At 43.0% G+C, this 6,000-nt stretch overlaps 1 long non-coding RNA gene across 1 annotated transcript; it reads left to right on the top strand.

Moving 5' to 3' along the window:
* Positions 1–1,271: 1,271 nt before the first annotated feature.
* LOC117346338 lies at positions 1,272–5,669 on the top strand. Its single transcript, XR_004536568.1, has 4 exons — positions 1,272–1,391; positions 1,578–1,850; positions 3,317–3,455; positions 4,872–5,669. It is a non-coding gene; the product is annotated as an uncharacterized LOC117346338 (long non-coding RNA).
* Positions 5,670–6,000: the final 331 nt, after the last annotated feature.

Genomic DNA, 6,000 nt, shown 5'->3' with positions numbered 1-6,000 from the left:
GGGGGGTTCCCTGCTGCAGCCACTCAGCTGATCACAGCAGGTGGATTCCCTTGCCGTGATCAGTTGATGGGAAGGGATCAGGCACGATTCTATAACTGGCGCCTGTGACATGGGCGCCGGTTAGAGAATCGGGCTGGTTAGGAGGGGCTGGGCATCTGTCCCTTAGAGCAGACAAGATTCTGTATAGGACGCCAGTGTGTGATTCTCAGCTGCAAAAACCGGCATCCTATACACAATTTCCCTCTTACTGCGCCAGCCCATGCTAAAAACCTCTCATGCAACTTGATAATGGGCATTTTGATAAGAAATATAGCATTTACAGGAGAATCTAAGTTGGCTAGTAGCCCCCCCCCCCATGATAGAATAGCTGAACATGTATATATAAAAAATGTTTATGCCTAAATTGCATCCATCTAGAGATGTCTGGAAAACAAACACACTTGCTCCCAGAAAATTGGTATTTGAAGATTTGTAATAGTCTCAGAAGTGCAAAGGATGCCAATAAAGTAGTTCTCCTAGAAACTTCTACTTCCAATGACTCTAGACAGCTGTTTGAGCATTTTGAGTTTGTTTCTCCACATCTGTTATAGGTAAATGATATTAGTCTCAGGCAGTTTAAGGACCAATATCAAAAAGTGCTGAAAAAAAATCCCTAATACTAACTAATTTACAGACTGGGGAAATTAAACAACATAAGATTTAGGCTTCTATTATTATTCTCTAAATTCTTGATTTTTCTATCAGTATAATCATATCATGAGAATGCTGAGAGGTCACAGTTTTTAGTTCCTGTATACGAGTAGAAGCTTCCTCAGTTAGTGTCATGCTCAAGCAAATTTCTTTCCTAAGTTTGCAGCTTAGTAGAAGCATTTAAAGAAAGAAATACAAAGGAGGGAAAACCTTGAGGAGACTTTCCACTGCTGACCACAAAGGCTCCAACCTCACCTCTTAAGGCTTCACTAGGGGTTGAAGAGGGACTAATTGAGTAAGCACACCATATTGGGTACTTCCTACAGCTTTAGCTGTTTCTCAGTGCCTCTCTCGCTCTGAAATCTCTTCCCCCAAAGTTGGCACCAAAGCACACACTACTGCCAATAATGAATCTAAAATACCTGGTGTCAACTGAGCAGCTTGAACATACAGCCCAAGTTCCATTTTGGTCTCCTCCCCAGACCTGAGCAATCAATCCCAGGATCAAAGGAGAGGTGGGCCCCAATGGGCTCGGTGAAATTTAGCTGTCCAGGTCAGAGTCTTTCTTAATTTTGACAGAGGAGATGCCCAATGAGGGGACTATAAAGGCTGTTATAGAAGACTGTTGCAGCAGTTAACTCACTGAAGGGGAGGGAGTTACACCTTTCAGCTGTCACTTATGTTTAGACATAAGGAAGAAGGTAAGAAAGACAAATAGTTCAAAAGCACAGCAAGCACCTTGGGAGCCTCTACAACAGTGAGACACTGCTAGGCGCGAATCTTTTGTGCATAATGTGTTTTATTACCAGTTATGCAGTAACAAATTCCCTGATAAACAACTTGTGTTTTCTAAGAATCTTGACAATAACCTCTCATACTATTTATAGCTCGTCTATCACAAATGACATTCGCTGAGAATAGCAATGGGTTGCGTTACCTATCTGAGATGAGGGGATGGAGCTCCAGACATTATACAACAGTGGTCCAGGTCTAACAGCTGGAAGACTGCCATCAGACTGGTTAAGCCAGATGGCGGGATGAAGCTCCTGCTAACTAGATATGAAGAGTCAAGATACTGTAGCCCAGACTAAGGCTGGCTGCAAGCTGTGATGTGCTGATGATTTCTTATTAAAGGACTCTCATCAGTTCTGCTCAACTTGGTAAGACAGTCTGTTTTCATGTTTAAAAATGTAAAAGGCCTCTCAGAAGCCTTCCTAGAGTTTTTTTCCCTCTAAAGAGCAGGAGAATGCTGCCAAATTTTACAAAAAAAGAAAACAGGAATGACAGTGAGTGAAGATGGCCATGCATGCTGCTGATTAGAGGCTGAATGGTTTATTTATGTACAGAGAAGCCAAGCCATGAAAACTGCAGGCACTAAAAGCTACCTTCCAAAAATGAATTCTATGTTCGAGTTTGGCAATGAACGGGCTTCTTTGGCACTGAGGGCATGAAACTCCTCCTTGTTGCCCTCTCCCTGTGGAAGTGTGCTGTGTGGTGTATTGTTAGAAGGTTTGGCACCTCCCACGATTTAGCTTGCGGGGCCATTGCTCTCTTTAGCAGTTGGCATGCTCCCAGCCAAACCCTCAGCAATTCGTCCTATTATACTGTGCAAGGGTTTCATTCTAAATATATGATGAGGAAAAGAAGAGAGATGCTGAGGCAGCCAAGACAGTTCTTTCTTTTTTTTTAATTAATAATTTTACAACCATGTCAGGTCTTGCAGGTGAATTAAAGTAACGTTTATATGACCTTACAGACTTTTCTTATACCATTAAAAACAGGATGAGGAAAACAAAATCTAATTAATGAAAATTTTCAGTAAATGTGTTCATAAAAGGAACCTTTTGTTGGGCTCTCAGGTTCCCAGTCTGAATGCGTAATGGATCCCAGTTACACAGCACTTTAAGCCATCTTTAGATCATGGGCTCAGGAATGGTAGTCAGTCGTTTTCAATTGAAGCCAGTCCAAGGAGGGAAGGAGTGGCCCGGTTAGAACTGCTGTCTCAAGGGGGAAGGAGTGGTCCGGTTAGAACTGCTGTCTCAAGGGGGAAGGAGTGGTCCGGTTAGAACTGCTGTCTCGAGGGGGAGGGAGTGGTCTGGTTAGAACTGCTGTCTCAAGGGGGAAGGAGTGGTCCAGTTAGAACTGCTGTCTCAAAGGGGAAGGAGTGGTCCAGTTAGAACTGCTGTCTCAAGGGGGAAGGAGTGGTTCGGTTAGAACTGCTGTCTCAGGGGGAAGGAGTGGCTCGGTTTGAACTGCTGTCTTGAGGAGGAAGGAGTGGTCCGGTTAGAACTGCTGTCTCGAGGGGGAAGGAATGGCCCGGTTAGAACTGCTGTCTCAGGGGAAAAGGAGTGGCCTAATTAGAACTGCTGTGTCAAGGGGAAAGGAGTGGCCTGGCACCTCAGCACCCCAAGGTTGTGAGTTCAAGCCCAGTCTGCTCCTTGTGACTCTTTCTTTCCTGAAATTCTCCTTCAAGGGCCTGGGGGCCAATCCATTTCTCTGACAGCACCTCTTTCCCCCAGTTTGAGCCCTGCCAACAGCTGACCCTGATATAGTAGATTTAGACCTGCTGTTATGATTTCAGGATACCAGGAGAAACAAGCACATCATGTTGTTGTTTTTTTTTCAGGGCAAGGAAGAGGGGGAGAGCTGTAGCTCACTGGTAGAGCTGCTGCTTCTGCACCCAGAGCTTGTGTGATCAAAGCCCAGTGCTGCTCCCTGTGGCACTGGGCAAGTCACCCAATCCTTCAGTGCCCACCACCTTGAATGTAAGTTTTGAAATGCCAAAGGCAATATACAAGTCCCCTTTCCCTTCCCCCATGTCCGTCTCAACAGCAGACCATGAATTTTTCCTCCAGGAACTTGTCTAAACCTTTCTTAAACCCAGCTATGCTAACCACTGTAACTACATCCTCCGACAACAAGTTCCAGAACTTAACTATTCTTTGAGTAAAATAAATATTTTCCTCCTATTTGTTATAAAAATATTCCCATGTAATTTCATCGGGTGTCCCCTGGTCTTTGCAATCTAGTCCACAGGGCTTTTGTGCTCTTCATAGCACTGAAACTTTATTGCTAACTTTGTTAGCAGAGATTAGATCCTACCTCAGCAAAGGAAAAGATATAATTCTTATACCATTTGACATTTCTGCTACTTTTGATACTATAGCCCAGTGGCCCGCAATCTTTCTCAAGCTGCGGCACACTAAAGGTAGTGGCCGCAGATTGAGTCACCCAGAAGTGTGTGGGCATCGCCATGATGATGTCACACGCATGCGCGACATCAACATGTCGACATCCACGCTTGCATGAAGGCCCTTCAGATGGGCCCTGAGACGCCAGTGGGGGGTGTCAGCAGGGAACAGGGCTGGAGAGAAGGAGAGGCGCCAGCGCCGGCTGATTGCCTACAGGATGTGCCTCTCGCTGCGAGGTAGTCAGCTGGTGCCTGTCCTCCTCCCCACTGTGTTGCGGCATACCTGAAATCTCAGGAGGCACACTATGCACTGCTATAGACCAACAAGTCCTAATATTCAGGCTAAATGGGCTAGACATTTCAGGTTCTGTCCTAGAATGGTTGACAGAATTTTTAGGCAAATAGCCATATCGAGTACAGAAGGGTGAATTATCTGGTCATTGGCAACCTAAGTGTGGAGTTCCACAGGGCTCACCACTCTCTTTGTTATTATTCAATATTTACCCTCCCCCCCCTTGACAAAACCATAGCGTGGTTTTTAGTGCCAGCTGTAGCGGTAACAACTCCAACACTCATAGGAATTCTATGAGCGTCTGAGCTGTTACCACCGCAGCCAGCGCTAAAATCAGCACTACGGTTTTGTAAAGGGGGGGGGGTACGTTATACTGATGACATCTTTTTACTTTGTCCAGCATTGGACTCATGCCCATACTACTGAGTCTCTAATTAAAGGCCATTGGTGTGGTGAATACCTGGGCTACAGATAATTTTCTCAAACTAAACAAGCAAAAAACGAAAATCTGGTTTGATGATTATGATCTTCTACAAAAAAGAAAATCTAATATCTTAATAAAATATATTAAGAGTATAAATATTCAATGACAGTGCTCAGTGAAAGCCATTTAGAACTTCAAGGCATGAAGAGTTTTTAGGTATTTATAAGACATGTGTGAGTTTTGATTGTTTACTGATACAATGCTGCTTCTTTCAGAGTGCCGAGTTAATCTTCCTCTTGAAAAAGCCAAAGAGGGGAAACACGTATTGTGTTACCGAAGATTTGGACTACACATACTGTGTCGAGGAAGTTGAAGGATTAATAGAATAATTTATGGATTTTTTTAATGTTATGGAATGGTTGGATTGTGACTTTTTTGTATTTTTGGGGTTTTGTTTTTTCGTGTGGGGATTTTTGAATGGTTGGGAATACTGAACACTGAGCACTTGATTGGACTTGAAGCAGAAGCCGGGGCTGCTTAACAACAAAGCACACCAGCTGAGATAAGTACTTCTCTACTTATACACTTATATAAATTTACAGCTTTAGCTTTTTTGAAATCTTTAAAAGTCATATTGGTAGGAAGAGAGGAGTGCTATGATGGATTTAAGCCAGAACTGGTAGAGTCCCGTGCTCTTCATGCCTTGAAGTTCTAAATGGTTTTCACTGAGCACTATCGAATATTTATACTCTTAATATATTTTATTAAGATATTAGATTTTCTTTTTTGTAGAAGGTGTTAACTAGAACAGAAAATTTATATTTCGATATTTATAATTCCCAAGAATATTGAGTGTGTTGGTGATTATGATGACATCCCTTGTAAATGTTTCCAACTTCTAACTGGAGAAACTCTCCAAATTGAGAATAAATCCAAAGTTTTCTCGGGATTAACTATGAAGAACCAAGTAAATTTTCTTGTTAGGAACGTAGCCCACAAATTACGTTAGCTACGCAGTATTAAGTCATCTTTAAACCGCAATAGCTTTTGTACTATAGCTCAGGCTATATTGTTACCTCAGTCTGATTACTGCATTTTACTATCCCTTCCTTTTACAAAATTGCGGAAGTGGTTTTTAGCACAGGCCAGCGTGCTAAATGCTCTGTGCGGCTCCCAACGCTCATAGGAGGGGGGGGGGGGGGGAAGAAACTGCAAAACTGAATTCAGCTCCTGCAAAATATGGCAGCCAGACTGATTAGTGAGCTAAAAGGATTCTTCACAATCTACTTGTGATTTAATCGCTTTGAGCAATTTTTTGTCATTGGCAAATCTGTTCACCTCACTGGTCATTTTCTTTTGCAGATCATTTATAAATATGCTAAAAAAGTATCCATCCCAGATCCC

The sequence above is a fragment of the Geotrypetes seraphini genome, chromosome 12 (assembly GCF_902459505.1).
Source record: "Geotrypetes seraphini chromosome 12, aGeoSer1.1, whole genome shotgun sequence".
Lineage (NCBI taxonomy): Eukaryota > Metazoa > Chordata > Amphibia > Gymnophiona > Dermophiidae > Geotrypetes > Geotrypetes seraphini.
Note: the sequence above shows the minus strand (reverse complement) of the source record. Positions and strands in the feature narration are given on the sequence as shown.